Below are 12,090 nucleotides of genomic sequence, written 5' to 3'. Positions count from 1 at the left end.
TATGCCACCAACACCATCACAACCTCACATTTACGCCAATCAAGCAGACATTCCTTCCTCCGTTATTTTTTTAACCACCAGCCGCCACTGATATATATATATATATATATATACACAGCTAAAAGAGCAGAAGGACAGGGATGAAGAGTCTGGAGAAGATGGCGACAGGACAACGGATGAGGACAGGAGGAGTAGTAGAGGCTGGTTCTTCCCTTTGTTACTCATTTGTGAGTCACAGCAGAGGGCCAGTGAATAGCTATTTCCAAAATGTATGTGGAATTCAGAAATAACTTGAAATTATTCCTGAACACTGAACATTTTTATCCTCCAAAAATCCGTCTAAATCGCCCTGAAAAACTCAGCAAAATCAGCTTAATGAGAATAAGAACGTGACCAAACCATGTTTAACTAGATGTACCGCAGAGCGGTACAAAATATGACCGCCGCCCAGTCCAGCACATTTTTTCCACAAAAAGAAATCACGCTGAAAGGCCTATATGATTCTAACTGTCTCACTAAATTGCATTATCCACACTCAATTCTCACTGGTATCTGCTAGACAACAAGTACCAAAACATGATTAGTTCATAGATTTCACATGTAAAATTAATTTTATACAATCCCACCTCCATCTTGCCTGTTTATAATTCTGAGAAATTCTTGATTGTTTGTGTTATGTTTATTATATGTGTGTGAGTGTGTGTGTGAGTGTGTGTGTGTGTGTGTGTGTGTGTGGGTGTGTGTGTGGGTGTGCGTGCGTGGTTGTGTTTGTGCCTGCGTATGTGCCTGTGCATGCAAGCGTACATGTGTCATACGTATGATTACTGTGAAAGTATGTGTGTGTGTGTGTGTGTATCTGTTTGTGCACATGTGTGCACATGAAATGGGTTAACATGACCCCTGGAGGCAAACATACGGAAAAAAATGGTCATCCTAGGCCCTACAGTTCTCAAGATATTCACAGAGAACTGCGTCTGCCCTACCCTCCTTTCGGGGGGTCCAGTCCAGCGGGGGGGCTACAGATCAAAACGAAAAATGACGGTTCCATGCTATCCATGTGGGGGTACATGCCCACCAAGTTTCGTGTACCCCGGTCTTTCAGTGTCCCGGGAATCCTTGTTGGTGTACGTCACTAAATGTACACATAAATTATTTTATTGTAAGGCCCCCCATGAACGAAAGTACACAAAACTTGGCATGCATTCGGAGGGTGTCATAATGATCCTACACTTTGAATTTCGTGCAGTTTTAACCTTGTCAGCCAGAGATATTGTGATGAAAACACCTACTTTTTTGCTTTTTAATTTTTAACTAGGTGGCGCTATACATGAAATAAGTGGTAATGGGATGGGTTGGCATGCCCCCTTAAGACCAACATACATAAAAAAGATTGACCTCCTAGGCCCTACGGTTCTCGATATATTCACAGAAAACTGTCTCCGGCCACCTACAGGCCAGTTGGTGTATAGTAACATAAATTAATTTATTGTGTGGCCCCCCATGAACGGAATTCCACAAAATTTGGCGTGCATACAGAGGGTGTCATAATGATCCTACACTTCCAATGTCGTGCAGTTTTGACTATGTTAGGTCACAGATACCTTCAATAACAACACCTCATTTTTACTTTTTTGTGTTTAACTAGGTGGCGCTATACATGAAATGAGTGGTTATGGAATGGGTTGACATGGCCCCTTGAGATCAACATACAAAAAAAAAAAAGGTCCTCCTAAACCCCACGGTTTTCGAGATATTCACAGAAAACTGTGTCTGCCCTACCCTCCTTTCGGGGGTCCAGTCAAGCGGGGGGGTTACAGATCAAAACGAAAAACGATGGTTCCATGCCAGGCACGGCGCCAGGATTCCAGTTTTGGATGGGCCAGACCAATTGTGGGTGGGCCTTAAAAAAACGTTATCAAATCACTGTTTAACCTATAAAAATGACTGACTAATATACTGTTATATTATTTGTGCTTACATAATAGAGATTTGAATAGCTTGATGCTCTTTAAATAGTTTGTTACATTGTAAAAAGGACGGACGTACCTATCCTCGATCACGGTCCTTGGTTCTGACCAAATAAGAGCGCTTTGGAATCTCCATTACGCACCATACCTGCTGGCTGTGCTTTAGCGCATCTCTCGAATAGACCTAAGGCCTATAGGCTGTAAAAGTGGGAATCTAATATTTCCCCCAAACATAGTTTAGTTCTGCTTGTATAACATGAAGTCGAATATTTCATTTGTTTTAGGTTTTCAACAATACAGATCAATCACACTGCCCGATAGTTTCAATCAATATGCAGGGCAGTTGAAAACATTCGGGGCTTAGCCCATAGAGTCTAAACGGTTTTCATAATTCCCATTTTGCCTGACTTGCTGCTCACTTTTCATAAATGAATCCACTGACTCAAGCCTCATTTGCACCACATTTATTAAATATTATGGACAATAACTTTTTGAGGATGTAATGACATTTAGCTATCTTGACATTTTCTGTTTGCTAGAAACGAACTATATAGCCACCTAGCAGAGTGGCTTTTAAATAGCAATATGCATTATATGGTTTGTTATGCTTAGCTTAGGGAGAAGGGAACATTGAAAACTCACTAATTCGAACTAGGCAAAGCAGGCCACCACTGTTTGGCCAGCTCGAGACTGTAGGCTAGAGGCTGATAACAAACCTGAACTTGTAGACTAGTCTAAATGACGAGAACAGGATAACTCCACCACCACCTTGTTATTGATGACTTCATGATTTCCTTGTAACGTAGGCATATACCAAATATTAAATGCAAACAATGACATGCCCAACCTCGCGCGCGCACGTAGCCTACGCTCCAAATTATGTGTTATGGAAGGTAACGTTCATGTTAAATCTGCTGCATGAAGAAGAGTGAGTTCACCCGTGTCCGCTTGTATGTTAAATACGTCCATCTCACCTCAAAGTTTCAATGCGCGATCGGAATAATGGTTTCATATTTGTTAGTCAACTGTACAAAATACATTCGGGGCTGAAGCCCTGGCAAAATCAGCTGGCTACTAGGCCTACCCCTCAGGCACAGAACTTGTTCATTGACAACGTCATCTGTCATGTAAAACATGCTCCAAGAGAGCTCATAAAGATCAATCACACCCATTAGGCCCTTTAAGGCAAATCGGATCAACGATCACAATATCAACAAGCTGCATTGCAAAAAAAAAAAAAACATTTCAGAAGCCATTATTAAGCCATAGAGATGTGCTAGGTGTTATGGATCTCAGCTATCCTTCATCTCCTGGTTGCAGCGATACAACGAGACCGTTTGTGCACGTTTAAGGTACCTAAACAACGACTATATTAAACTTTTTTTTTATTTTAAGAAAAGTTTTGGGTGGGCCTGTTGAAAAGTGGGTGGGCCTAGGCCATACATGGGCAACATACGGCCCGCGGGCCACATCCGGCCCGTGGGCTTTCCCTGACCGGCCCGCGTAAGGTCCGTGAAAGAACAATAGTCAAGAGCCTAGCATAGAGATAATGCACGCAAATCAATATTGTTGCTTTTATTTTGAAAGCGACTGCTATTTGTACGCCCATACATTTGTGCGTGGATACATACGATGTAAACACCCTCACTGATGTGCTGGTGAATAGAATTTATGCTTCTGCGTCGACACAATGCAGTTGCCTTTAAGTCGGCGTAAACCTTTCAAAGTTTTGTGTCTCTTACTGTATGTCTTCGTCGCTCACCACCGCAAAGGTTGTCAGAACGAACTCCTGCTGTTTGTTGGAGATACGAAGTGTTAATTTCAAAACGTTACTGGCAGAGAGACAGTTTACATTCGGATAACCCCGTCACTGTAACCAAAATATGTCTGAGTTTATTTGCAAAGCTTATGTTAGCGAACTAGTATGATGCTACTACCCACAGGTTGCTTGAAGCAGCCGGCTCAACACACAGGGCGAGTTGACCAATCACAGTTTTGTGCATAAAGTTAAAGCAAAAACATAGCCTACATTTTTAAAATAGTTTTCTTTGTGCATGTTGATTAACTAATGACAGCCTACTATTGTCTGCTTCACATTTTCATAGTCTAATTCTGCATAGAGTTAATTTAATGATGGTAATGATGGTAATGATTTAATGATGAAATATTGCTGAGTATTGATGAAATGGTGGCACAGGCCTATGGTTGTACTGACTCATTCACATTTTCATGGCCTAGCCTAATTATATAGATATTGTAGTACTTTTTTATATCAGCCTTTGAAAACTGAAAAAAAAAATGTCAATGTCAAAAAATCATTTTCGAGAATGAGGATTAAATACTGGACATAGATTAAATAGCCTATTGCTGTTTTTCCTTGGTCTCCCTCACATTTTCATCTGTTCTTACGAGTAGTAAACAAAACCATATGATTTACTTAATGTTATACAAGAACAGAATAGAATTGGACAAAATTGAGTTCAGACTTGAGTTCGGTATTTTGGGTCCGGCCCTCCTCAACAGTCCCAGTTTGTCATGTGGCCCCTTGGGGAAATTAGTTGCCCACCCCTGGCCTAGGCCCATCCAGGCCCACCCGTAGCGCCGTGCCTGTTCCATGCTATCCATGTGGGGTTACATGCCCACCAAGTTTGTGTACCCCGGTCTTTCAGTGTCCCGGGACTCATTGACGGAAATTTGGGCATGCGAAAAAAAAAAAAAAAAAAAAAAAATCTGACTAAACCTTCGCTGCGCGGCGGTCATAATAGTGATTTTCAGTCTTGAAAATGTCAGATATGGACTCAGCATTTCCAGTAACCCCTAAAAACATACTAACATTGTCCATTTTGGCCAAGCAGCTCCTATAATATGATCAATATAGGCGATTATGCTAATTTATGCTAATTAGCTTAATTACACAAATTGCCCAACATATGCAAATTAGCATCTGGCAGTTTCTGCATGCTGGGGACCCATACTATACATTTCTATCATAAAACTTTGGTGTACTCAACATTTCCGGGTTCACCTTTCTGTCAACTAGACTAAGACATTGTATAGCTTGTGAAGAACTAAACATGGTCATTTGTTGAATTTGCAGCATTAGGAGGTGATATTAAATCAAAAGTTATTTCAATCAAAAACATCTTAACAGGCCAAGTTACATGTTAGGACCCCTTCATTGATATCACCTTCACAATTCTTGCATCCAACTTGTGAGTTCTTGGAGAGTGTCTGCTTTAGTTGCAGAATAGCCTGCAGAGCTGCTGCTTGGATGTGAACTGCCTCCCACCCTCATAGATCTTTTGCTTGATGTAGAGGTCTGCACTCCCGCAGTAGACCCCGACGCAAAAGAGTGCGGCGCTGGACAACTTTTGAAAGCTCTTTGCGGGAGCGGGCGGGATGAGAGAGGTGCGTTCGCAGGTGCCGGACAAACCGATGATTCACTGCACTCCGCAAATTAAATATGTGCGTAAAATTAAATATGGAAATGATTAAAGTAGTGTTCATAACTATAGTTCAGCTGGATGTTCTGCATCATTAAATAACGGGGTTTAAACATAGCCTAACTGATAGCAGGGCCCACTTCCCCGAAAGCATCTTAAGCCTAAGAGCGTCGTAAAGTCCCTCTTACGAACGTCTTAAGATTTGCCGACTGTTTCCCGAAACCATCGTAGCTTAAGAGCGTCGTGAAAACACTCGTAGATCTACGAGTGCTCCAGAGTACTCGTTACCGGCTAAGAGCGTCTTAACAGTACTTCTCACTGAGGTCACCAACAGGACATAGGAGGAATTACAACTTAGAATACATTATCCAACTTACGTTCCCATTCTTTATTGTGTTTACCTGTGATGAATCAGATTTTAGCGTGCAAAATAGCATAGCCTACATTTAATGGTCATAATAATGTGATGAAAAGCGGACAAAAATGCAATCAAGTTATGAAACGAGACGTTGCCAGAATAGTTTGCCATTATCTTTGCTAAGTGAAGGCTATATTTTATTAGGCCTATGAGGTAAAAGCAGAGAAAGGAACATGTGGTTTAGTCTGCACTGCACATTTCCTCACTTTCTTACTCGACTTCTTTCTTATCTTTAAACACCGCGAAAAATGATTGCATGGTGCAACAATCAAATCTTAGATAATTACAATTATTTATGTCTGTGTGTGGTATATAGCCTTGGGATGCTTACATGCAGATGTCAAAGTGTTTCTATTTTCGTATTGATGTGAATTAATATGTAGATCCGAAGTTTAAACCGTAGGCCTATAGCTGTGACGTGCAGTCACCTGACAGCCCAGGGCCCAGTTTCCCGATAACGACGGAGACACTCGTTCGTTTGTTTTTTCCGACTGTTTCCCGAACATGCTCGTAGCGTCCGGCCCAAAGGAAGGACAATCAGCGGCCCATTGGTTACATTTCCATATTGACACTCACTGATCTGACCTAGCGTTCATTTGCTTCGGAAAAACCTTTCTCCGAGTGAAAACATCATCATTCCGCGTCATTCACGTCACATAATGTGTGAGTCAGAGGTCGGAAACTGGGGCTAGATTTTGCTAACAGAGTTGCCCAGTTAGGGGCTCGTCATCACTTTTGTCGTCACGTTGTAGTTCGTTTGTAGTCCATGTGGCCTTTCATGTCCAACAGTTTTAATGTCAACTTGGGAATTTGCCCTTTTTATCACTTGAAAAGCTGCATATATTTCTTTCAATAGCATCTTACACTATATTTTAAGCAAATACAGTTGTTTGTTTAGGATTAGTGAGTGTATGTTTTAACCTTTGTTGTGGCATCCGTGTTTGTCACACATTCGATGGCAAAGCACTTGAACACTTGCTGTCGGAAAAACAAAGTAGCCATGGGGGCGGTCCTTGTCATTCCGAGGTGCTCTGAATGCACCATCATAACAGCTCATGTCAGGCCCCACCCCTCCCATTTTGGCTCACCTAGCGTTCATGGGCTTCGTAAAAACCTTTCTCCGAGTGAAAACATCATCATTCCGCGTCATTCACGTCACTTAATGTGTGAGTCAGAGGTCGGAAACTGGGGCTAGATTTTGCTAACAGAGTTGCCCAGTTAGGGGCTCGTCATCACTTTTGTCGTCACGTTGTAGTTCGTTTGTAGTCCATGTGGCCTTTCATGTCCAACAGTTTTAATGTGAACTTGGGAATTTGCCCTTTTTATCACTTGAAAAGCTGCATATCTTTCTTTCACGAGCATCTTACACTATATTTTAAGCAAATACAGTTGTTTGTTTAGGATTAGTGAGTATATGTTTTAACCTTTGTTGTGGCATCCGTGTTTGTCACACATTCGATGGCAAAGCACTTGAACACTAGCCTGGCCCTTACCGCCTGTGACTACGAATTCTCTTCGTCATACAGTCTGGAACAAAGTAATAAGAATCCGTCTCCGTAATGGGCGGATGCTTATTTCGAGGTTTAAAATCATTGGAGTTCCCTTGACCAATCAGCAACGTTTGGTAATGACGTATGCTGTGCGCCGGAGTTCAGGCTATTACGCTTACCACTTCCGCTTCAGGCTCTTACGCTTCTCACTTCTGCTCTCAGTAGTAAACAGACCGCTGGCTAGTATGTAGGCTACCTGACCGCCAGGGCAGTCTCTTCGTAGTGGATATATCCCTAACTTGCGCCAGCCACAGACCGAGAGTTGTATACCAAAAGCGTCATGTCACCGAGATTATATCAGCTCTTGTCACACGCCAGTTTTCCTCTTATCTCTTCTCGCCGCTTATCAGACGATTGTTGTTCTACGCAGCCCGGTGACTTCGTCGGAGCTACGGAGCTTTTACTTCGTCCTACACGGGCTGTTCAGACTACACTCTTGGATAAGTTGGATTGTACTGATGACCTACGTGTTATTTAACCTGGAGCTTGCTCAGTTAAACTAACAGTTGTTCGGCATAAAACAACGCAGCCTCACCTTGAGCCATGCTCCGTGACTGGCTAACGTTACTGTCCACAAGCACGGTAGCCTCGCCTGGAGCCCAGCTCAGCCACAGGCCTCTGTCAAACACAAACACGGAGTGGTTTACCTTGAGCCCAGCTCGGTAACCGCTAGTCCCAGTCAAGCACAATCACAGCAGCCTTTCCTTGAGCCCCGCTTGGTAACCGGCTAGCTCAAGTCAAGACACACAGCCTCGCCTTGAGCCCCGCTCGGTAGGCTAGTAGCTAACATTCCATTCCTTAGTAGGCCGCATTGATTTTGTAAAGGTAATTTGAGAGTAGGGGGGAGAATAACGAGCAGCAAACGTTTATTTGAAAACATGAAAAGTAGTGATGCATGTAGTACACTTGTGCGTTTAGGTTTAGTAATCACCATCTGATAAATCAAACTTTTTTTCCAAAGCCAGTTGGAAGGAGAGTTTTACGACGTCCTTGCCATTTATAAAATTGACAAGCCTATTGTTCCTGCTTTAATTGCGTGATGCCCTCGAGAGTTGAGACAACTTCGCGGATAGCTTCTAGCGTCTCTTCCTCCGTCGCCATTGTTGCTATAATGTTGAACTACAAGCTTCGCTGGACTACAACAAGCAACTCGGCAGGCAAGTTCCGCGTCATCACTCAACTGTTCGCTGATTGGCGCGGTTGTACGCGAACCGCATACTGTCTGTTGGGCCAGACTACGTGCGAGGCTGAAATCAAATTTTGGCCGGAAGTACGTAGGATGGTAACACCAGGCTACTTGAACACTTGCTGTCGGAAAAACAAAGTAGCCATGGGGGCGGTCCTTGTCATTCCGAGGTGCTCTGAATGCACCATCAGAGCCAGAATTCTGTGAGCGCATCAAAAGTTAATCGAAGTTGCCTACACGAAATTGCGGCGGGTGCCGTTAGTGACAATTTTGCAAAAGTAACACCAATGTAGAATCTTCAAAAATACAATATTGCAAGTAGGCTAGCATATGTCAGCAACATGTTGAGTTTGAACGAGAATGTAAGCAAGCATACAGAGCAGAGGGACAGTGAGCAGGTGGTGGAGAGAGCCTAGTTGAGGCTACATGATAAGAACTCAGTGGTGGAGCAGGTATGTGTGACATGCCATGCTGACGATGATGATTATTATGAGATATTAATTGCGATAATGTAATTATATGGTAGGCTAATGAATTTTCTAAATTAATGATTTGCAAACCCGGACAGCAAAAGAGTATCAAATGGACGTTAATTGTTGGTCAGATTGATCAGTTTCCGTCAGACACCCAAAATTCAACATCGATGGCATGAGTGGTGGTTGGTCTCTCAAAGTAGACTGTCGAAAAGGTTCTATCTTGGAAGTGTTATCATGGTAAAGATGGGCTAAAAGACTGTTGACTGACGGAAATGTAGGCAAAACGTCAAGTCTTATTCATGCACAAGCCAACTAAGCTATATATAACCTATAGGCTACTGGAAGACATTAGTTCATGTAGCTATACTGTTCCAAAATGTACCAGCAATGTAGGTAGGTAGTAGGCTATAGCCTACAGGAATAAAATATTTCCAGCAACAGCCCTGTTTATTTTGTGTTGTTTCAGTTGACCTGATGGGCCTATATTCAGCTGGTATAAATTACATTAATGTCTACAACAAGGTAGGCTAATTTAGCTATTTACACATAGGCTTCAGTAATTGTTTGTTGAGCAATGTATAGTTTAAATGTAGCCTATTGAATAATTTGAAATGATACTTTGAATTCAAGCAGAAACTCGTCTTTAATAATTGCTTGTATAGCCTACTTGAATATGGAGATAATGTGCTCTATGGCTACCTCTGATTGGTCAGAGTGATAGCCATGGTGATAGTCAGTGAGGCCTACATCATGTTCAGTGCTTCATGACAGTTGAAAATGTATGCATATTTAAGGGTAATGCAAAGATTGTGTATTTAATTAGGTGTGCCCGACCGATTTGAGGGCCGCTTGGGCCAAATATGCCAGGGCCGATTTTTGGTCCCAGTCCGCCCCTGCCCGCAGCCACTTGTCGAACGCCAGCTCCTGCTGTCTAGCAAGATCGACATATGTCTGCTCAGACTTTAACGTTAAGGTACGGAATTCCAGCCGATAAGCTTCAGGAACCCATTCATAAGCCCTGAGTACAGCTTTTTTAAACCACCCCATATTCACCACTATCTGCAAACCCGAGAGCAATGTACGCTTCCTGCGCCTTACCTGTGAATTCTCTTCTAACCACGTCACCCATTCCGCCTGAGGCCAAGACCTCTCAGTTGCAATGCGCTCAAATGTCTCGAAAAAAATCTCTGGAGATTCTGCACAAAACCGTGGCATGATCTTCAAACACCTACCGATATCAAAGCGGCCCTCATGATCCCGCTGACGTTGATTATCTTGGCTTTCTCTCTTTGTCTGTTCCAGCTTTGTGCTAGCTACCTGCAATTCAAGTTGTAAATCACGCTCTCTTTTCTCACGCTGTTCTTCTTCATACAGCCTGTCTTTCTCTCTGCGTATTTCTCTAGTGCGCTCATCTGTTAGCCCAAGCTGCAAAGCTAATTTATCCACAAGCCTGATTTTCTTCATGTCCTCTGTATGCTCAATCTCCATGAAATCAAACAGCTGCACTATCTGTGGCTTAGTGAGCTTTATGAGCCGACATCGAGTTACCTCCTCTGCCATAAACTCCTCAGCATTAAACTCCATTTTTACCAGGAGGCAAGACGTTTTCAAAAGTTAATTCAAAAGTAGTCAAAATGTCAGGCCAAACCAAATTTATTCAAAATGCAACTACCTAGTTGCCAAAGTTGCTCCACACAGAATATATTAACACTCGTCAATGCACAGAATGTCACAGTATAGGCCTACCATTGACTGAATAATCAAAAGAACGTTAGGTATCTTAAACGTATAATGCAGGCAAACAAACACCTTAATTAGCCTGTCACCAACACAATAATATCAATCACGCACGAGATGGCGCTACAATGCCTACAATCTAAACATAGAAGTTTCACAATGTATCCGACTTGGCAAACAAATAATTAGGCCTACTCCAAACAGGCACCTCTAAACGCAGACCTTATAACAGAACAATTTCACAAAAGCAAATCACACAAATCTGTTGGTTACCACCAACACTTCACAAACTGCAGAGATAAAGCAAACAAAACGCCTACGTTGCTTTTGTAAAGCCACACAAATAATGCCACAGTATGAAATCACTAACAAATGTTTACAAAGCCTTACAACGAACACGGCTATACAAAACACACTTCGTAACCGAACTACTAACCACAATACACTACAAGGAACAAACCATTGCTCCCGGACGAGCCCCCACTTGTTACCACCGAGGGTTCACCCTGCGACCCACAAACGCAAATTCCGCGAACGCCAAAGTGAAACGCGAAAACCAAAAGCCAGCCTACCTAATTTACCAAGATAGCTCGTTAGTCTAGGGGGGGTTTAACAATAGCTAGCTAAATTGAGCCCTCAGTGCAACTTGCCCTGCGTGTATGTGGTAACTTGAGTTGGGAGTCTATATCAGTGGTGTGGGTGAAGATGTTGATATGTAACTACTAAAGACTGCGAGAGGAACCAGCTTACCGACTTCCCAGGCTAGCGTGCGTACCGGACCAGCACAGGTCTTGCTCTTTCCCGAGAGCGGCCAGCTGTCTTGCGGTTGTTCGGTTTTGGGAGTTCAAGTTTTAATTAGTAAAGTCCGGGTGCCAGGTGAAAACGTTGTATAAGGATAAACAAAAACCACAATAGTCTGAAGGGACGTCGGAGAAACAGGTAATCCTGGTAGCGTGCACACTTTCAAATTCCTGCGCGAGACTGGCGTTTTCGCGCTCCTCCAGGTATCCACCTGTAATCAATTTTTAAAACATCGTGCCTGCCACGCCCAGCAGTCAGCTGGTCCTAAGGCAGCCATTAATCAGTGTGTGTTATCCCTCAACCTGACCGTAACATCAGGATACAACCTCTCCTTGGTACCCCTTTATCACCTACTTACAGTCCTGACCCTCTTTGCCTGAGATCTCCACACCATCATAACACACTTCATCAACAGATACACATATCATCGAACACTGGGCAGGGGATGGTAGCTGGAACTGTTATTATTATTATTATTATTATTATTATTATTATAAATAGCAAATAAATAG

The sequence above is a fragment of the Alosa pseudoharengus genome, unplaced genomic scaffold, assembly GCF_046254945.1.
Source record: "Alosa pseudoharengus isolate Yale_2024_CS ecotype anadromous, Long Island Sound unplaced genomic scaffold, YU_APseudo_1.1 YU_APseudo_1.1_scf_6, whole genome shotgun sequence".
Lineage (NCBI taxonomy): Eukaryota > Metazoa > Chordata > Actinopteri > Clupeiformes > Clupeidae > Alosa > Alosa pseudoharengus.
The sequence above is the reverse complement of the archived record's forward strand: the minus strand, read 5'-3'. Positions refer to the sequence as shown.